General features: G+C 33.0%; 1 protein-coding gene across 1 annotated transcript in view; it reads left to right on the top strand.

Moving 5' to 3' along the window:
* The first annotated feature begins 2883 nt into the window (after window positions 1–2883).
* The window catches only part of LOC124365815 (serine/threonine-protein kinase tousled-like 2), a 204104-nt gene continuing 183646 nt past the window's right edge, over window positions 2884–23341 (top strand). Inside the window, 1 exon segment of the mRNA XM_046821852.1 lies at window positions 2884–3279. The gene's annotated coding sequence lies outside the window, so the exon portion shown is untranslated.

Below are 23341 nucleotides of genomic sequence, written 5' to 3'. Positions count from 1 at the left end.
TAACACAAGATATGCAAGCAACTACTGCATGCTAGAGCATAAGTGTACTTCAACTGAGAAAAGTCTAAACTATTTCAGCTCTAAGTTTTGGAATGGACTACCAGTGGAGTTGAAGAAAATGGACAAGAAACACTTTGGATAATGCCTTAAGAACTAGCTAGAGAACCAAGCATTCCACCAACTGAAAAAAGTTATGAATGGAAGACCCAAGATTAAACTTTTATTATTGTATTTCATGATGTCATTACTAAACTTGAAGTTCATGTAAATAAATATGATTTGACTTTGATTATAAAAATAGGAATTGAATAGGATACTCAATTTGACATTAAAGTAGATATATTGTGTCTTTTAACAGTCCTGGAAACATGTGCTATTTCCAGATTACAGCTGTTTGGAGGTGCTTTTAAAAACAAAAGGTGATAGGGGAAAGGATTTATTGATAAGAGAATAATATATTATTTTTCTGGTACCAACACTGTCTCTAAAATGCCACACACGTCGGAGGGTTGCCATATGATAATGCCCAACAAGAGTAACTGTTGCCATATTTTGAGTTTCCCAGATAAGAACGTTCCATAACTTTTCTTGGTTGTAGTCAGTTAAGTCCATGATGATACTGGTACACTCAATAGTGTTCCCTACATTGAGGTGTTCATCGTATTTTGCACAGCATGATGTCATGCCTTGTAGATCCACAACTAATCTAGCTTTACTTCTGTCATAAATTGTGTTATTTATCAGAGGCAAGGAACAAGTTGATGTACTTTATCTTGATTATTTTAAGACCTTCAATTAGGTTAACCATTCTGTTTGTGAGGATATTAGAGGCATGGGATTTATAGAAGTTTGATTCGGTGGTTTAAGAGCTACATTCAGGATTGTCAAGTTTGGCTTGGTCAATTCTAGAATATCTTTTCCCAGACTCATTTTAGCACGAGACTGAGTTCTGAGAAAGTGGTTTATCTAAACTTCCATTAAAACAATGCCCTGTAATATTTGCTTACTAGCTTGTAGATGTAATCTTAAAAGTGAATTATGTTAAAGATCTTCATATGGTTCTGTGTTCCACTCTGAACCTTTATCTTCATGCCAACTTTTCCTGTGTGAACATCAATAAGAACCATTGCAATCCAGATGACTTTCAAATGACCTACGCTAAGACTCCAATAAATTGTCTATGTTTGGCCCAATTTGAAATATCTCTGTCATTTTGTTCCTGTATGAATATACTAGATTAAGTGTGCATGATGGGGTTACATATGGGCTTACATTATCTTGAAGGCCATATTGTGACTATCCTGGAATTAAGAAGAAGGTCTCAAAGTATCGACTTCCTTTTTAACTTAATTAGAGGTCAGACTGACAGTTCAAAACTTATTGAATTGGTAAATCTTCATACTCAATATGTTACTAGATCCAGAGCAATGTTTACTATATTGACTTTATCATGGAACTGTGTGTTAAGAGAACTGCAACGTTATCTGCATCCAGAGTCATGGTGATCTTTACTATAGGAGGTTGATTTGTTCTCACTATTGCCTGACAGTTTGGGCAGCTCTTGACCATTAGTTATTTTCTCAGTTCATTGTGGATTCTCATTTAAATTATTCAGTGCCATTCACTGTTGAGTTATCTGAATTGCGTCTTGCATGTATTAACTTTTTCTAGTTTATTTGTTTAATTCTGTGAAAAATTATTTTTAAACCAACAAATGATTAAATGTTATGTAGATTGTCTGCAATATACAGTACAAAGTTAATCTTCCTTAGGTCTTTCCCTAGCATTTAGCTGTCTTGGGTTTATGAAGGATTTGCTGTCTATAAAAATTCGATAATACTTTGCATGGCAGGAGAGCTATAACGCTTGAACTTATTTACTGCAGAAAATACATGTAGTCATGCTTACAATTTCTCCACAGGCTCATTGTAAGACAATTTTTTATTCAATTTCTTTAAGTTCTTGAAATGTGCAACCAATCCAGAAAACTATTATAATTTTAAAGGTGGGTGGAAAAATAAATTGCCCATTTATTACAGACTTAAATATTTCGAATATAAAGTCAGTTATGCTTGTTCGATTAAACAATATAAAGTAGGCACCAAAATACAATTAAAATATTGAAAGAACAAAAACATCCAAGAACAAACTTAAGCCCATTTTAAGGGGGTAAATTTTACAGCTTAAGAGTATTTCTGGAGTTTAGAAATTTGTTGTCAGTCAATATACTACAATTTTCTCGTCAAAAATTGCTTCCTAAATCAGTGTATTGATGTCCTACAAGGAAGCACATTAACCAATCCGAGAGTCAACCGGATAGTATGATCCAGTACGGAAATATATTTTTATGTATTATTAGTTTCTTTTATTCTAAATAAAAGAGCCATGTATTTTATACTAAAATAAAATCTTTGGAAATAAGAGAAATAATAAACACAATTTATCTATAGAGACCCATAGATGTAAATAGCCCATCTTCCTATCAGTAAGTTTACGTTTTTCTTCTTGTATATGACGGAAAAACAGTGTTCCTTGTTTACTTTTCACACTGCGCATGTCCAACATAGAGCGAAGTGTCAAATAGTTGGTGGTTCCGTTTTGTCCATTCTGTCAAATTATCAGATGTAGTTTATACAAAACGGGAATAGTAGGAATTTCTTTATCCATGAAGAAACCCAAAGGTCGTAAACCCCTTGTAAATTTAAAATAGAATTTTTAAAATTATTTATACGTCGTAAAGAAAATAAAATTTTAGTGCTATTTATAAAATTTTAGTGTTGTTTGAAGTGCAATTCAGCGCTCTTGAGATGCACCTTGTTGGACTTGGACCGTCGGAATTAACCACGGGATCACCCGACATTACCCGAAGATGTCATGACGACATGACGTCAGTATGTCACCTGTGCAAAACAATTTGGAGCAGTTTTGCGCTGTGATACAAGTAGTGGTTTTTATGAAGTGAGAGTTTAATTTTATTCCGGTTTTTTGGATATTATAGTGACATTAATCCTATAGTCGAATAGATAAACTTTAAGGTTTTATGCACAACTGCATAAGTAATCGGTTATTCTTAGTTTTATGTGACCATGCAAGAAAAGGATAGGCAGTATCAGCGACTGGCGGGCGGCCGCCATCTTCCAGATGAGGTTTTTCTCGATTAGTAGGATACCTCTTTTTAAATAATCCAAAATAATATGACAACGTAATTGTAGTTTAAATCGTGTTTTAGTGCGTGTACGGAACTTTACAATTTGGAATAATCTGGATATCTGGGGAAAGGTAAGCTTTTACTTTTTTTAAACACAGTAGTTAACACAAAACTAACATCTTGTTTTCTGACTGTTGTCCGATCAAATACGATTCGTTGGTGAACAGTACAATAAAAAACCAACAGACAAATTCACGTGAGGATTTAACTATTGTTTTGTGATCTTCATATTGAGTGTTAGAAATCATTTAATTAAACTTCTGAGGGAAATCTTTATTCGTACTTTGCCGAATCAAAAATGTTTCAGAAAAAGTACAAATCTTGGATTATTAACAGTTTAAAATCCCTTAAGTTTTTTCAATTCATTTATAGAACTGATGCTTTTATAACTTTGCCAACATTGCTGAATTTATTAATTCTATCAATAAAGGAATTCTTTATATATTTTTAACTTTAAATACAAAAACTTATTTTTAGATTACTATTCTTACTATAAAATTATATTATATAAAATCTCTCATACTTATGAGAGAAAATTAGACTACTTAGCCTAATAAATCCTAAAAAGCGTTTAATATGATCTACATAGGTAACCACTTACTGTAACTGGCAGTTATTAAAATAATTTTATTTCAGTTCAGGGAATAATAATTGAGAGAAAACATTACATAATGAAGAAAATGTAATTATTCTGTTTATAAATGAAAAGGCTTTAACCCTGGAACTGGTCAGTCGGCGCTGGTAACAAATTCATGCATTATATTCAACTGTCTAAGTAAGGTTTTAGTAAAATTGTTTTACACCATTGAAACAAAAGTTAAAGCCTAGAACTTATATGCCATTGCAAATATAATAGTTTTTTCAATACTTAAAAATATTTATCGGATTTTATAAGTTTTAAACAGTTGTAAATGCTTGGTATGAATTTAAGCTACAAGGAAAAAATGTAGCATGGCACTAATTAGCTTATAATATTACAAGTATATGAGATGTGCATTATAAATTCCAAAATAGCTCATTCAAATATAGGCCTAGTAGAATTTTTTATATACAAAGATATTGGTTTCAGTTGATTTTTAGGCTAGGTTTTGAACAATTTCTTACATAACATTTGAAACACCATTTTAAATCTGATTGATAGGCTTTTCAAGAAACTCTTACTGAGTCTATATTAGGTTAAATCTTTGTAAACACATAAGAACTAGATTATTTGTATCCTACTCTAACTACATCATAAACACAACTGCAAATGTAGCATTTGTCATAAATTTACAAGCTAGGCTAAAGAAACACAGTGAATTAATCAGCTGGCCAGAAACGTGACATTACCAAAATATACTCAGATATCTGCCTGGCGGACCCGGTTTTTTTATATCGAAGAATGTAATCATCGATACCTAATATTTGCATCTTAAATCCTACACTATCAATCGATATAAAAGTATCTATAGTGCTCAATAACAATCATATGTTTAAAATTAAAATATGAATTTAATATTTACAGTGATCAAACAAATTATTATAACCAAAATTAGAAAAACTGAAGACGACCATATTTGCTCCTCTCACAGTTACAGTTATTGTTTCTTTCCCACAAATTTCACATAATGGGTTTTTCTGTACGAGTCCAACATTTTGAAGTCACAAAAAACATGTCTTATCATCTTTCAAAGCAATGTCGTTTAGTTTTATAAAATTGACTGTCATTTTTAATAATAAAATGTTACTTATAAATAATTGAAATATTACATTACGAGTATTATTTGAAAGTGTTTTTACAGCTGTTGATGTAGGTTATTTAAGTTAATGGTTCAAAATAATTAATCGATATCGATAGATTGTATCGATGGTTATGATTAAGTAATATCGTTTGCAAATTTCGATATAAAAAACCGGGTCCGCTTATCGTACCCTACCCAAGATGTCATTTCTTTCCATTTTTTTCTTATTTTGTAACTAAACAATACGTTTCGGCAGCATTCCAAAGTTCAAGTTGTCTCTAGATAAATATGAAAAATATTTCAGACCTGCTGAATCCATAATTATGATTATACCAAACTTTTCTTTCAATCAAGATCAAAATTACAGTTGCATAAAATTACAGTTTAATTTGATAAATGGATTGGTAAAATCTGAAAGGGCTACAGGGTAATAAGCAACTACCACATTAATCAAATCATCGATATTCATGACTATCTAAAACTAGTGAAACCAAAATGTCGAACCAAGTTACTTATCTAGATATTTCAAATTACAGTATAGGCTAGTTCTGATGTTTTTATATCTCGAGAATCAATACCGTAATTTAATGATGAATAAAAAAATTATCTAGGCTATACATATATTTATAAAATGTAACACATAAAACACTGTAACATTTAGTTGCTTTTTTAGTATTTTGAAGGATAGACGTGTACAACACCTTTATAACACAAATAATACATGTACATCGTCATTGTACTTGTGGCCCACATTGTATTTTAAGCAATGTGAAATTTAAAAAAAAATTTACACAAAAAGTGCAGTTTATTGCCATTCTTCTTGCTGACGTCATTATTCACTACACAAATAATACCCATATGGCATTATGTTTACTTTGTTTGAATGAACTTATTTGTAAACAATATTGTTATTTTGTAACAAATTCAGCTGGTAATTATTAATCATGAATTTTATCTAGGTAAAATGTTTGTATATTTGATAGTTTAGATATTTCTATTTTGATAGTTACATAATTCAATAGTCGTGGTGGCTGCTTACTATACTGCAGCCTACCATAGTTTATGTTCGGTAGTACAAATTGTATAAATATAAAACATTTATTAGCCATCTAGATTAGTTCGAATTCTGTTTTTATTACGGCTAAAAAATAATGTGGCAAGAAGCAAGTCATAATGTTTAGATGAGCAATGCCATGATGAACTATGAATGTATAGATAACGACAAGAACATTTTGTCTTTTAAAATAACGGTAGCAGTTACACCAAATTTTAATTTGGTTTGATAGTGTAAACTACCCAGTGTATTCTATGGTTAACTTAAATTTGTTAACTAGCTTTTCATTTTGTATTAATTTTACAATGATAGCACTAAGTATTGTAAAACCCATCATCGCTCGAGGCCCACTGGAAAATTATTATTTTTATATATGTGTCTCCATATGATGTCTCGAAAATCAAACTGACCTTTAGATTTAAAATTTTGAATAAAGCTTCATTTCTATAAAGGCAACACTGAGTTTGATGATAGTGCTCATCATTCCATGGGATTTGGCATAGTATATTGGTCTTACAGGTAACCATGATAACAACGAAAAATTACAGAATAAATCAGTTTAGCTCACCTGAACTATTTGAACACTGCCATGAAGCCTAACTTAATGAACAAAAATGTAAATGTATCATGTTTCAAATATCTCAAGGAAAATTTCATATGTACCTACATTTAAAATTTGTATGAAACTCCGTTTGTACTTGTGTGCAAGATAAGTTCTATGATGGTGCATGTCCAACCATGGAATTTGGCAAAACTTCTTCAAAATTTATCACTCAGTAACTTAGGCTGACACAGTTTCCGTTTTGCCTGCGAATGGATCTAAAAATGTCTTTTCTTGACACATGGTGTGGTGGGGCGTACATCTACCTTGTATTATACAACAGCCTTTGGTAAAATAGGTACTTTACCTCTATAATAACTTTAAAAGTACTTTATATTCAAGCAATTGTTACAAGAAAGCACTATTTAACTAATAACAAAAACAACGAAACTTTGTTGATAATCAAATCAGCAATACATAAACAATTATCATGACTATATCCAGCAATAAATACCATCAATGCAATTTATCCAGCAATGAGTACCATCAATGCAATTTGACTCCCAAGCCAGTCGTTTCTTGTATTGTTGATTTTATGAATCCTAATTGCTTAAGTGCTCAAGTGATGAACAGCATATGACTGACCTCACCACCTGTGGTTTTGAGAGTCCCTGATTGGTTGATATACAGTACTGTTGTATTGGTGTACCTTTTGATAATTTTTATTTTCTGTAATTTTATAGCCTGCTAATCTTCACCAGAGTTAGATAACGTACTCCAATTTAAGCTAAGCACTGGTGTGCAGTGTAGATACATAGATATGCTGGGGCATTGTTAATCTACTGGCCCTTCAATATTTGTGCAGCTGTCATACATAGCTGATCGGCCTAGACCTTTGCTTGCACTGTCTAATTATTCTCAGTCCTGTCAACAGTTAATGCTAGATGGTCAAAAGTTATTATTATCATTATCTAGTTTTGGTCTGTTATTGTTTTAAGCAATTTATGAGTCACATAATGGTGAAAATATGTGTCCTTGTAATTATTTAATGTGTGAATAACTTATAAGCAGAAATTTATATGTTGTGTAGGAATTATAGTTCTCAGCAACAGTTTTCATGTTACAAGTACAATTTTTAAATAATTTAAAAATTGATTCCCAGTACTTACATACTTTATACTAACAGTAGCCTATTAATTTTTTACAGGAATCCAATTTTGTACATAATGCCAATAATATTGACACAGTCATCACCAAAATAAAAATACAAGGTTCATTCGATAAGTATTGAGACAAATTACTACTACTCCAAAATGGTTTATTCAATCAGTACAAAACTTTGGCTACTTTTCAACATAGTCCCCACTAACACTTATAAACATTTTTTAATGCATAACATTTTTGTGTTGATTTTGAAACCATTTTTGCACCTGATTTTTGACCTCTTTTCATTGTATTGAAGATTTTTCACTTTTAGACCCTGCGTAAGGGGTCCAAACAGAGGGAAGCCTTATGGGACAAGGTCAGGGATGTGGAAGGATTTCCCATCCCAGTTTCTGAAGTTTTTCTTTCGTCAGCTGTGCCGCATGTGGACGGGCGTTGTCAAGAAGCAAAATCATGCCTTCAGTCTTAGTCCAAACTGTTTTGTATGAATTTCAGGACTTAACTCGTTTTCCAGCATGTCACTGTAGTACTTGCTGTCCATTGTTCTGTGGTCTTCAAGAGAATCACAATAAATTGGCCCCTGAAAATCCAAGAATACTGTAAGGATGACTTAACCAGCAGATGGCAGAATCCTGAATGTTTTGCAAGTGGGAGAAGTTTTACGTTTCCATTCAAGACTCTGTTTTTTTTACTCTGACTCATAGTGGTAGATTCATGTTCTCCTTCAGTTGAATATCAATTTTTCAACTGTTGACTGAGATTTGAAGCCAGGTTTCTTCATTGAGCATCCGTAAGTTGTCTGGACACCCATTGCGCACAGGTTTTCTTGTTCTTCAGCTTGTTGTAAATGATTTTATGGACAGTTCCAACATTCATGTTTATTTTTACACTTATCAGTACAACAGTGATATATGCCTACTATCCCAAATTAATGTGTCAATCCGAGATTCGAGAGAGAAGAAGTCCCAACTTTTACCGGTCGTCCACTGCGATGCTAGTCAGAAACTTTTAAGTTACTTTGAAACTGTTCTACCCATCTGTAAACGTTCAATTGATTCGGACAATTGTCTCCATACACTTTTGTGGATTTTACAAACTTTCTCATCTTCCGTGACTAAAAATCTGATCACGGCATGTTGGTTTTCCACAGTGCAATTCTCGAATAGACTCACCATTGATAACTGATTAAATTTGAGGCTATGTTTACAAAGTATAATTGAACAGCTGGTCAGATGTCATTGCAAGGTTGCCACCTGAAGTGTCAATGGATCGATTAAGCAGCAGTTGTAATTTGTCTTGTTACTTACTGAATTGAATAACCCTCGTAATGATGGAGAAGAGTTGTTATTACTGACTACAACTATTTTTAAGATATTATATCACAACCAGTTTTTGTCATAGAAGTTTTCCACTGATTTGACCTCATTATCATCATCACAGCACTGACCATTCAGACGATAATTATAGGTAAATATATGATAGTGATTGGATTAAAACTGTACAGAAAGTGATGTTCTTCCCAACCAAATGATCCAATAACATTTTGAATTTGATTAACCTTGAGGGGATGTTTGTTTTTGTGACAGCAGTCGATATTCCAGTACCTACTAACCTTGAACACAACTTTCAATATAAACCTGTGGTCCAATGTTCAAAGAGAACACTTCTTAAGTAACACTCATGAATACGCCTTATATAAGGATGGTATTGTAAAATGTCTGTTTTCTAAGTTTTCATAAACTTCTTGTATATACTTCATCTTTAGTAATGACTAATTAACTACTGAATTCTTCATCAAGAACATTTGTGAAGCAATTTTTTCATGAAATTATTAATCACATGATTAATTTCAGCGTTTTTTTTTTTTCATCTTTAGCACAAAGAAAACATGCCAAGTGCAAAGTGGGAGTGCCGATGGCCGAGTGGTCTGAGACGTTGGACTTAAAGTCTGAGTTAGAGATAGTGCAGGTTCAAATCCTGTCTGTGACCATTGCACTTTTTATCGGTATCATCAACCTTGTACTGTATAACTCTCCCCCTTATTCTGTTTGATAAGATCCTTGCACAGGCCAAGTGGCCCATGAGGACGGGCAGAATAAGGCTTAAAAGGGGATCGGCTTCTCCTTTTCTATATAAAAAAAACCGGATCACATTTTACATGTATTACAGTTAATAAGCTTGTCAATCGATGGAAGAATTGGATCCATTTAGAAATATGGACGTGGTTGTGTTTTCTTGTCAGGCTTTCTAAAACTGTACGTGTATACAGTGTGCATGTGACAAATGTGAATTGCGTATATCATATTTATAAAACTTGCCTCATTGTTGGGCACTATGACAGACCGTGTAAAAGAACTTTTGTCTAGTTTACCTAGGTAATTCGACCATAGTTAGCTTGTTAATTTAAAGCTAATCAAGTAAGTTGGATATGTGGCCCTTCTCCATTCCTGATTTAACTTTGAAGTTTTCACTAAGATAATAAATAAGAACATTCTCACAACCTATAACTGTCAACTGGATTTAAATCCTGACTGTTATATTAGTGCAATTTATTGCACTGAGATCAACAATTAGGTAGAAATACACAGGCTTTAAAAACAAGATTTACTTGGTATTAGAGAAGATTAAAATTTAAGTATTGGGCCACTGTATATTAATCTCAACCCTATCTTGGGACAAACAAATTTCACTGAAAGGTGAAAAAGCTTATGAGATTTCATTGCCCTGCCATATACTATGAGCTCTACAATCTTGACCTGTCATAATTCACATAATATACTGTTGGATTTTGGTTCATACAAGTTCGTTTTGTAATATAAATCATTTTGTAATCCTAACTCAGACAAAGTCTTAAGCATGTTCTTCTAAGGAGTGATGTATTGTCATGCATTTAAGCCTGAAGGGCCTTTTGCACACTCTGGAAGTATACCATAAGGCCTATCAGTCTACGGTTTCACCAGTTCTACAAACCACCAAGAACAGCTGATCAGGTCCTTCTGGGAAAATTTACCACCTTTATCCAGACTTTCAAAGATGGCGTAGTGCTCCTTTGCTATTACAGTACAAGCAAAGAGCAGTTATTCCGTTTCTTTCTGGTTGTCACACATTCTATAGAGTGGATCCTCCCGGAGAATGCCGACTCTGTAAAGATGCTTTCTCAGGTGACAATGTCCTGTAATTAACAACCCAAGAAGACTGCGATCTACTTAACCCATTGCGGATCGTATTGTTTTGGCGCGCGGGCACGAATTAATTTACGGTCAGCGGCCGCACGAACAGCAATGGTGCGCCACAGTATCACTCACTATTGTATACTAGAAAATTCAGCTGTGAAGGTATTTGTTCAGATGGAACATAGGCCTTCTGGGGTATCCGTGATGTAGGAATGATAACACGCGAGCAAGGTTCCGGGGTGGCAGGGATGATGTCTGAATCATAGTCTAAATAAAGCGGCTCGTGCGAAGCAATTACAACATCGGGCCATTGTCTAGACTAAACCCGCCAATATGTTCATCTGCGTCGTTTAGTTCTGTGTCACTAACCTCAAAAGTATTATTATAACAACTGAGGAAAACACCCAATCAGAAGCGCTAAAAAGCAGAGAGTAAACTCATATGAATGATTTTTCAACTTCAATATACAACTGCGATCTGTAGAATTGAAATACGGAATTCGAATAAAACTTGAAAGCTCTAAACGTAGACCGTTGTTAAACACTCTTAGTTGACAAGTGAAGACGATCGCCCGATTAATATCAGACATTAATAGAACTATTTGGAGGGAAACTTAAAAGCAGACCGCTTTTGCGACCTGAGCTTGTCATCGTGCCGTTAGGCCCAGCTGCTGTGTAACGAGCCCAGCTCGTCAGTGATCCGCAATGGGTTAAGGAGAGAAGGTCAGACACCACTCTGGGGGAAGGCAACTGTACGACCATTCTGTTAATTCTCAGACCCAGATGCAATCCCCACCTTCTCTCATGTTTACCATGAACCTATTTGGGGCAGCCCAAGTTTGCAGCTGAACAAACAGAAGTCCAACGGCTTTAATGCTAACTAGCTATCTGTGGAAAATGCTAATCATCTTACACTTATACAGCAGATGAAGATTCTCATGAACATATTCCATAATGGCTGTAACTTCTGTCTGAAAAACTGTGAGATGACCCATCTGGAGATGACCACCAACTCCCTAGATGATCTCACTCCTACATCCAAGCGCCTTTGCCACTTTTTGTTTTAGAGCCATCTGTAAACCATTAAAGCTGGTGGAAGAGGTTTCATTCCCTCCGACAAAGCCTCCCTAGTAGGTATAAAAACCCTGAAAGGTTTTTCGAAGCAAAATCTTTGAGGCATCTGGTCAGAGATCATGTCCAGAGCATTCCCCTGAACCAGGATGCTAATTTTGTAGTGGCTCCTATTTCAGCCTGAGGTCGACCAAAGTCCTGCCAGATAAAGACAGTAAGCACTACTCCTGGCTATAGCCCGAATGACAATATCCAGGGGGCAGTCAAGAGCCGCACCCTGCACATTTGAAAAGGTCTCAGTGAGGCAAAGCAAGCAATCCTTTGGATGCTACCCAGACTAGCTACCACCATCCTGGTCTCTGATTTTGGTCAATAAACGACATGCTTAATCACTAATGCAGGTCTAACCATGAAGACATAAAGCCAATACAAAAGCCTCGGCTTAAGTCTCTAAGACCCACTTATCATACATCTGCACTATATCAAAGACCATTTCCCTCTGGCAACGACCTTTTCCAGATGGGGTCTCCAGTTCAGGACCTTATATAGGATGATGCCCTGGTACTTGACCTCAGTCTTCATTTCCATGGGAGCCTTTCAATAAGAATAGACCAATACCCTCCAACTGACGCTTTCTTTTAAAGGGGACCCCAGCAGTCATTGTGGGGTTGGCACTAAATCCCATGCCATCACAGTTACTAATCATTGGTCAGTTCTGTGACTGTTGTGTTGAACTTGCCACATCACAAGAAATGCTAAGTCATCTTAATCTTAAGCATTTCAGGAAATCATTAAAATTTTCAAAAATCTTTGACACATTAATCCCTTAGGCATATTTCATAGGTACATTCAAGAAATGCTAGGGTGTTATTTTGCGCATATAGCACGCTTTTACATAAAACACTGACTTCTACATTTTTCAAGATATAAAGTTATTTTTTTACAATTTTTATTTAAAACTATTAACTGTACATTCATGTGTTTACTCAAAACTAGATTTGGTTTTACAAAATTAAATAAATTAATAAATACAATTATTAAAACGTTATTAAAAAACATCATTGACTTACGTCATTTAACATCTTCAATAACAAATTTAGTGTTAAAGTTGAGATTATTATGATATTCGACATCTATTTAACTTAGGGTCTATACAAATTGGTATTCCTATCTTTCTTAAAAGTTAACGTACTGATCCACATACTGAACGTACTGAAGTGTAACATTTTTCAACACTGATCCAGATTTGCACATTTTGAACCACTTTTTGTTATACACATAACATTTTCATTCAACAAGTAATTCACACGCCCTACTTTAGCATAAAATTCAACTTTTTGTTCATGGCACTAATCAGATATTTACTTCAAAACTATACATTCACTATTTACAAGGCAAAACAAAAAAGCGCCAAAACAAGTTGGGAGATGTTCTCCCTTTTCACTTTCTTGCAGAAGTACCTATCTTTTCTCTCAGTTTTTTTACTCTTCTTGAATATAATAAAATACATTTAATGTAATTGTAACCTAGAAACTGGTAACATTTACATACAACATAAACAAACACAGGACAGCTGCATCAAGCTTGACTGAATTACCTGACCTTTGTTATTCAAGACCACGGACTATCAAAATATGAAACGTAAGCCATCAAACGACACATCAGTTTGTAAGCGTGACTATCAAATGTCGCTCCATCCAATTATGAGTCTTTTTAGTTAACCATGCAGTCTGCAACCTCATTAAAATTGAGCACCCGTATTGAGTAGATGTTGGCACTGAAAGAGTTAACATGAAGCTGATGTGGTTTCAAGAGCATTTCCGATGGGTGAAACTTAGCTTTAAGGTTCTCAGCTCACTTGTCATAAAATGCAGAGTCAAATATTTTAATTCTAAAAATGTTTTCAACTTGTTCACAAGGACAGTAGGGAAGTGTCCTGCAATTGAATTTTTGTGTTCACTCCATCAAATTCAGGTTTTGATAAGTTGTTGAAACCTCATCAGGTCAACCGCTTCTGTAGGTATGTCACACAAGTGAAGGCTCTGTGACTTGAAGGGCTTTTAAAGGAGTCTTTGTCATTTGAATCAATTATAAGTTAATGTCCTCACCCTCCTTCTTTAATTCTGATTTGCCAGAAGTAGATTTAAAAATTTAAGTTTTAACATTCTTTTTTTGATTCTTTTCAATATCTCCTCACATACCTATGTTACGAGTTTTTCAAAGTGCCCTATAAATTTTAACAATGATGTGCTTAGAAGAACAAATCCAGATGAGATTAGTAAAGAGATTTGTGCCCTGGTAGGACCAAAGCGTGCAGCATTGACTGTGAAGAGGTAAGTTTAAGAGGAAAGGAAGCTAGAGGCGATTTATACTAGAGGGTAATCAGTTTATAAATCAATATATCAAATTATTGATAATTTCCCTGTTCACAGAAAAGATAGATCATAGAAGTCTTGTTAATTCACAGCTCAATTGATTCCTAGACCCAGGAAATACTATTGGTATCACTAGCAAATTCTGTTAACTGATCCAAGCTATTAAGTGTCTTGTATCCATTGCCATTATTTTGATGCAATACAAAAAGTTCTTTGTATGGCTCAGTAGAGATATTGACATAAGCAGTTCAGAATCTGGAAGGATTTAGAGCTATATCTCCATGTTTTCCTTATCATCTGATGGCTTTGAAGTTATCTTTTCCGTTAACTCTCTACATTTTAATTAATACAGTTCTACCAATGCCAATGAGTTAAATGCCTTGTTTAAGTGCCAAACTGTGGTTGGTATTCATGATTCTAGCGTCAATGCTAAAGTGGTACGGATATTCACAATGTGAACCCTCTTTTTATTCGCCAGGACTTTCTAAATGCTGAATCAGCATGAGTTTTGTGGTCCCACATTGATAAGTCACTGTCTGGTAAAATGTCAGGTCTTGTCATATATGTCTCGAACATGTTGTCAAAATCTCACCATCAATCGAGATTCTATAGTCACATGTCTGATTGAGATTTTGTCTGTAGATGAAAAATGGTTCATTCTCTTAAGTTTGAGTTTATTGGAAATATATTACCAAACTGAGGCTTGGTCGTAAAATTTATATGTACAACTGATAGTGTAGGTGAGCCTTGTATAGAGAAGTCAGATATACTGGTTTTAGAATATTGAAAAGTGTGTAGGTGAGCCTTGTGTAGAGAAGTCAGATATACTGGTTTTAGAATATTGAAAAGTGAAGGACCAAGACATCTTCTCTGATGTACCTATGATACTTTATTTAATTGATGTGTATATATTGGTCGTAAACCTTGCTTCTTGACTCTTTCTCCGAGAAAGACAAGTATTTTTCGTTCCACTAAAAATAATTTTCTCCAAAATCTTAACATGATTTCTTAGCTGTAAACATGTCATGATTGGAACTATCTCGTCCAATGTCCTTGTTTTTGTACTGCTGTGAAATTACAAACAAGTTTTGTTTGAACAGTTTAAGTATAGACTTTGAATTGAGTGAAGAAACTGACCAAGCGACATGTACTGATTTAACTAATGCGTACGCACTGATTGAACATTCAACCACCATCAGCTGTTAGTTAAGTCTGTATTATTTTAGCTGCTTTAACATATTTCGGTTTAGTCGCTTCAACTGTCATGCAACAATGTCGGAACTTTTTCAATTGGTAAAGACTATGTCTACTGACAGAAACCATATTGAAACTATACATATAAAATGAGATAAATAGCGGTGAAGTTAGACATGACAAGATCAACATATGTGCAACACACCATGTGTGTCACTAGTCTCCATGTTGCACATAAATTCCTTAACGATTAGTTAATGCACTTGCTTCCAGCTTTATTTTTAACGGTCATTTGTCCCAGCTTTTAGAGAGTACTCTCAGTTTATTTGCAGGTTTAATATTTCTGGCAACTGCAAAACTGCTGTTATAAATTTGTAGGGAAAAATATACATTAATACCCCCTTAGACAGCTTATCAGTTTGTATCAAACCACCAGAACCAATGTATCTCAATACAAAGCTTTTTGTTTGATGAAGGGGCGGTATGAAGATTTGCTTGGTTTCATCTCTAAGACTAATGTATACTCGGAAGAAGTTCCACAAAACGTTTAAAACAAATCGATCAGGTATGTTTGAGAAAATTACCATTTATGTAACAAATGTGTCAAAATGAACTGTGGCTAACACATGTTAGACAAATATCTTCCACAGTTTCTTCTTACTCATTTTTAAAATACAGTGCGGATTATTTCCAAAAATATTCTATCTGTGTGGATATTTTCCCAGATTTGTACCGTAATGTGATAATGTTTACTATCCGTGAAGGTCCATTTACTCTCGAAGAAATGCTACCTATTGGAACTTTGAGTTAATAGAACAAACATAAAACCAGATCGTAAACATCTGAATTGATGTTGAACAGTAAATTAAAGCATTAAAAATAAATTGTTAATATTTGTCCATCAACTACTACAGCTGTAGTTGTCATTAAAGTCATTTTCTCTTCAGATTGGGAACTTCTACATGCTGTAGTATGATTGCCCAGGAACAGGCAGTTAGTTTATTCTTAAGCAGGTATTCTTCAGTGCTTCTGGCAGAGTATTGAGAAATTGTTTTCCGGATCGTGGAGTGGTTTCCTATGTAGAGATAATACAAGTTAATTAGGTGTGCCAATTATACTTGAATAAGAGTCTTGGCAAGAAGCAGTATGTAAAGGAAGGGTATTGTCCTGATAGTTTTTTTTTTTTCAGATCAGTTCACAAAGCATATTGAAGTTTCAAAACTGAATGGCAGATTGGATTCAACAGTGCACAGTATACTGTTTTACTGCTGGTTCCCTTTATCATCTCTATAGCGAAAGACAGCTTCGAGGTTGAGATGGAATCCTATCTATCATATTAGCCATGAAACTTTAAATATTTTGGATAAACTAAATTATACTCATGTGCAAAAAACTCACTTCTTTGCAAATACTCATATTCTGTCTTGAAACATTACATGAAGAGAGTAAGGAAAGCTTTTAATACCTCATATAGACAGCCAGAAAACCGAGGCAATGGAATATATTCAATTTGTCAGCAGACTATCTAGAGGACTTATTTGGAACTCGAATGAGAAATTGTGGTATTAGTTTAGTAGCTGTGATGTTTTAAGCTTAACTTTAGTCTAGTAGAGATGTTATCAGACCACATGTGTATGCGGTGTTCATGAAATTGATTACACACTAGTTTGTGTATCGTTGATGATGCAAATTGAAGTCAAAAGGCTATCTAAATTGCTATTTTTTATAACTTAGAGATAAAGGGGTGAATGAAATGTAATTTTTACTTCTTCACATTGCAGGTTTTTAAAATCTCTCTGATGGTGTTGGGAAAATGATGTAAATTTTGTGAAACTTTATGAAATGTATGCAAGAAATAATTTTCCATTATTACTGTGTAAATTAGTGAGTTCGTCCTTTCGTATTAACAATTAAAAAATTTCAATGAAGCTGGGCCTAATAGGCAACAGAACTTGATTGTAGAGTGAGTTATATTTCTGATTATAGGCAAATGATGTCTTATTCTACTAGGTGAAGTTAAGATTAAGAAGCCCTCTCTGAGACTTGATCTGATTGTGGCTTAAAATGACTAATGAACCACCACCAGTACCCGTGGAGGTAGCCTGCTTGTAAGGACAGGATCGCTCGGTGGTCACCCAATGGTTACTAGTCAATGCCCTTTGATCATAGTTTTGGTTCTTTTAGTCCAGAATACATTACCAGTTTAATGTATTTAATGTAGAAATGATTAACCTAGTTGATATGTTTAAAGCCTGTTAATGAATCAAATGTACATTACTTGGAGTACATGTACACAGTCAGGCATCGTACAAACTTTTCCTTATTGAACTCTTACTTTACAATTATTTGTATTTTCCTCACAATTCTACTGAAAGGAAAATTACGCCAAACTTCTGTCTGCTTTGGAATTCAGATGAAATCCCAACAATATTTGTGTATGAAATTGTTCAGGACGAAATTGATTCTGCTAAATTCCAAGCAACATACGTAGATAAGGATTTAATTTGGAAATTTCAAATTGAGTACTTACTATGCTTTTAAATCTTAATGATCGCTTATTATGGATCAATATTTCCATATATGTTGTAGGGATATACTCTATTGGGCAATTGTGCAACATCCAGTTTGGAAATAAGCATTCAGATTGCATATAGTCATTATGGAATTTCTTCAGGGAGATCAGCTTGTTAACTCTGCCCAATTTGTATACGTTAATAACTGTATTTGAATGTTGATTTAAATGATACTTGATACTTGTTATCTGCATCCCTGACCAGGTAGCTGGGTCAATGGTGTCAAAAATTTAGCCATGTACAAGGCATTTTGTTAAAATGTTAGCTATTTACAAACTATTTACATTATTTGCACAGTTGTGGTGGCAAGATAGTGTCAAACTCGCTACTAAAAAACTCTTCCAGTGAGTAGAATGCTCTCCTCAGCAAACAAGTCTTGACCCTAGACTTGAAGACCTCCAGCCGTAGATGCCTGACTTGTAGAGGCAGTATGTCTATTGACAGAGGGCAGTGATATTACACAAATTAACTCAGGTCATGTGAGCGCTTGTAAAGGTTAACTTTGGTACTACTAGTTGAAACCAAAAAAATCTGTGTAACATATTTATGATAATCTATTTAAACCTACTTATATCGCATAATTAACATGTAGTAGAGAGGGACAGAGTGCCCGGATGATACCAAAGTACCCAATACTTTATGTTTAGAAACTGTCATTTTTAGGTTATTTTTGATCTTGAAGAGAGCTAGGAGTGCATGGAGAGCTCTGACACGCACTCACATTAAGCTCTTTTAGTGGTTCCAAAGAAAAGCCGTACCTTTAATAATTAATTAGCTTAAAATTTTTAATATTTTGCTACAGGTACCGGTAATTAAAATCTAATAATATATTTCCTTTTTGTGATTAATTTGCCATGATACATTTTTTATGTAAAATAAATACTTTTGTAGTTTGATACCAATAGTAATGATCACACATTTTTCCAATATTAATTTTTATTTATTGCGAGACCTTTCCAAATCAAAGATTTCATCAATAAGCGTTATATCAAATTAAGATCCTTTCAATTTCTCTATTTTGAATCTTAAAATAACTGTTGTATTTGTTTAGTTTAAATGTAATTCTTGTTTATACTTCAATTAACATTTGTAAACATTTTAACTTAATAATAGAAACCAGTTTTGAAGCGTTCACAAAATCAATACCTAGTCAAATCTAAATCCAAAAATATTTTGAATTTTTAAAAATTGATTTTTAACATTGGTAGTTGTGAAGGGTAATTAATAGAAATATTAGTTATAATTAGTGACCAAACTTTAAAGTGTAATTTTATTCACTCAGAACAAATGCTACTTGTTAAAACAAGCGTCATACAGGCATCGCATGAAACAGCGTGCAATATGGTGCAGTCAGAGCGTTACAAAATCTGTATGGAAGTCTTCTTTCTACACTGTTTACGAATAGAAGATGAATAAATTTGCACTTTCCTTACTTGTCTGCATGAAGGTTAAATGTTGTGCTTATCAATGTTGCGAAGATAACAGTTAAATGTGCCGATAACAGACCTTAGCAATTCTACTTGGTACACGTTTTACTGTGTAATATTACTATCACCAAAGGTAAGCAAGCCATCTTTCATTTAGGATTTCGGCCGGCCAACTGGATTGTTCCAGTCGGCACGACAAGTGAAATGTGTTTAGATATTATAACTTACGTATTACGTTTCTCCTTCTAGTGCTTGTTTGCTAAGTAGCTACACATTAATGTTTAATTGTGTAACTGTTATTTCTCTGAAGTCAGTGTTAAGAAAATTTTTAACAAAATACAAAACTGTTTATTATAGGTTTAGATAAAGTGGGAAATTATTTCGTATTTAGACATACTTCCTTAGTTTATTAAATTTTAAGCTGGATAAAACAAATTTAATTTTTAGTTGACTTGGATATCATACCATCGTTTCCTTCAATAATAACTAAATTTGCAATGTAAACAGTATTTGTATGGAGTTAAAACATGGAAATAAGACTAGACTATAAATATAGACTCCAGATATACAGAATAGGTTATTAAGATCTTAAAGGTGTATGTGGCTTTTTAGATATATGCATGTATTTAAAAAAATGGAACCAAGGAAACTTAAATTATTATCTAACTCGGATAGAGAACGGCTTGGATATTAAAAGAAATATTACTTAATATATATGTAATACAATTACTTTTTTAAATTAATTAAAAATATTGTTTTTCATATTAATAATAATCTTGTACATTTTTCATGACATGAAATTATAAAGAATGTAAAGGGTAAATTTTTAATTCACTGATTTTTGTTGAATAGCTTTTGAAATCTTTCAAACAATATTTTTTTTACTGTCATATATTGTGCTTGTAATCTCAAATTCCTTTTTGGAATAAAAAGTGTAGAACAAATTGATTTTCTTGCTGAAAATTTTTAAAATATACAGATAGATTAAGATTTATTTGCTAAACAAATAAATATTTCAGATATTTCCCATCATTACATGTTACAAAAAAGGAAACTATGTTTCGGGTATTAGAATTCATTCTCTTCTATTTAGTTAATTAAATATTTGTAATTTAAAATGAATTAACAAAGGGATTGGCCAATGGGATTCAGGACAATTGAACAGAATTTCCAATCCTTAACATCTTGTGTGCTCTTATTGTATTTGTTTTCATTTTGGTTTTTATTTTGTTATTTAAAAATTTACATACCTTGTACCTTGTAAGTAGGAGCGTTACGAAAGTTGACTACTGGTCTAATTGGAATATCCGGTTTATGAGTCTTTGGTTGACCTTTTAGTGTAGGAGCTTTTGGATTTGTCATTTTGAGTTGGTATTGTTTTGCTTTTGTTAAACTTTTGCATTTAGTTATTGTGGAATTTATAAGTTTTGTGTATTCTTGGGTTGGGTCCTTTTTTAATTTTTTAAGATTGTTGCTGTCAATGAATGTTTCAATCTTTTCTTGATATGTTTGGCTGTCAATAATTACTACTGTATTCCCTTTGTCGGCCTTTTTAAAATTTTAAAATAACAAAATAAAAACCAACATGCATTTTGAAGACAATTACAGTATATTAAATTCAAGTAATCTGGCAAATCAAATTAAAGACATTCAAACACCATTAAACTCATTCTTTATTTCCTTTGATGTTAACATGTACTCGAACATTCCAAAACAAGAAACAATTCAAATTCTTAAAGATAATCTAATAAAATACAGTCAACTTGAAATTAATGAAATTGATGACATCTTATCATTGACAAAATCTACTGTTAATCAAAATTATTTTCAATACAAAAAGGACTTTTACAAACAAAAAAATGGGTTGGCAATGGGTTCTCCTCTTTCAGACCTTCTTGCAAATATATACATGCAACATTTAGAAAACAACAAAATAATGAATGGTACTAATCCATTTAAAGATCAAATAATTTACTGGTTTAGATATGTTGATGATATCTTATGTCTTTTCAAAGGAGATGAGAAGCAAGCAGACCAGTTTTTAACATTCCTCAATTCTATATCCCCAACAATTAAGTTTTCAAAAGAAATCCAAAAAGTCAAAATTAACTTTCTTGATATAAGCATTTCTAATCTTAATGGAAACCACTCATTTGAAATTTATAGAAAAACAACCCAAACAGATCTTCTAATACCATCATCCTCTAACCATCCATGGAAACACAAATTAGCAGCATTTCACTCAATGATTAACAGAATGTTAAATATACCAATGAGTGATGAAAATAAAACTAAAGAAATGAAAATCATAAGGTATCTAGCTGTCAAAAATGGATGTCAACCCTATATTGTAGACAAAATGATTCAGAAGAAAACAAGAAAAATCAATAAAACCAACACAATACGGCCTAATGCTAATAATAATGAAATTCAGAAATATATATGTGTGCCTTTCAATACTAAAATAAACAAAGCTGTTCGAAAAACCTTTCAAAATTCAAAATTTTCCATCAGTTACCAAACAAAAAATAATACGTTTAAACTAATTGAAAACAAAGTAAACCAAAAAGATGACAAACAAGATTTATACAAACAATGTGGAGTATACAAAATTAACTGTAGTGACTGTGAAAGCTATTATATTGGACAAACTGGCAGAAATTTTAATAAAAGGTTTAAAGAACATATACAAGCTTTGAAAACAAATAACATGTCTACAATAAAATCAAATTTCGCTGAACATTTATTAGAAACTGGACATAACTACAAAAGTATTGAAAAGAACATGGAAATTTTGGACATTGAAAGGAAAGGAGAAAAATTAAACACGAAAGAAGAACTACATATTTATCTAAATTATAACAAAGATCCTCACAACATATTAAATAGCAATTTAAAAAATAAAACAAATCCTATCTTTGAAAAAATATTAAACACAGAATACTAATCAAAATTACAACTGTGCCATATAAATTGAACATCTGTTTAAATAGTCGACAGGTGTATATTTATTTGTTTTGTTTATTATTTAGTTAGAGGTTAATGTTCACACTGAAGATGGTTTATACCGAAACACGTGTCTGAAATAAAAGAATTTTAAAAGGGTTTTAGTTTACAATTTATTATTCTAATATGTGTATATATATGTATGTACAAATGAGCATGTAGAACACAAGCTTTTAAAACTGATGACTTGTAATTTTTGAAATTGAGACTAAACTTAGTAACAAAGGCAGTACTTACACAGCTTGGATGAGTTTGTTATTCAGTCTTAACTATTAAAAAGTTCAAGATGGCGTCCATTCAAAATTTGGAAAGGGAATGGTTATATTTTAGTTATGATGCATTATAGGAAAACAAGAAAGTGTTTTGTAATTCTCAGATCATTTACAATAATGTTCATACTGATTTTTTGATATTTTCATAAGATTTCCAGATAATGGGTGTACAAAAATACCTAGTATACAAAATTGTGAGAATAATTGTGAACTCGAAACTGCAGTAATTGTGAACAGATTCAGACTAAACATGGTAGGCTACAGAGGCAATATTTTACACATTTGCTTGGTTGTGTTTGTTAGTGAGTCTGAATCAATTAAACGTTTCAAGATGGCGGTCATTTGCATTCGGGCTAAAGTTTTATCTTGGGTATTTTAATAATATAAAACGACATTATGGAGTTTCTAAATGTTTTGAAATGTTACGATTACATTAAAATGATAACATTGAGAGTTATTGTCGCATCAGTGTAGAGCAAATTAAACATCTGAATCAATAATGCACCTTCAGTTTGACATTTAGATATGAGATCCACATGTGGAATCTATCTTTCTTCAAACTG

Source organism: Homalodisca vitripennis, chromosome 7, assembly GCF_021130785.1.
Source record: "Homalodisca vitripennis isolate AUS2020 chromosome 7, UT_GWSS_2.1, whole genome shotgun sequence".
Classification (NCBI taxonomy): Eukaryota; Metazoa; Arthropoda; class Insecta; order Hemiptera; family Cicadellidae; genus Homalodisca; species Homalodisca vitripennis.
The sequence above is the reverse complement of the archived record's forward strand: the minus strand, read 5'-3'. Positions and strand labels throughout refer to the sequence as shown.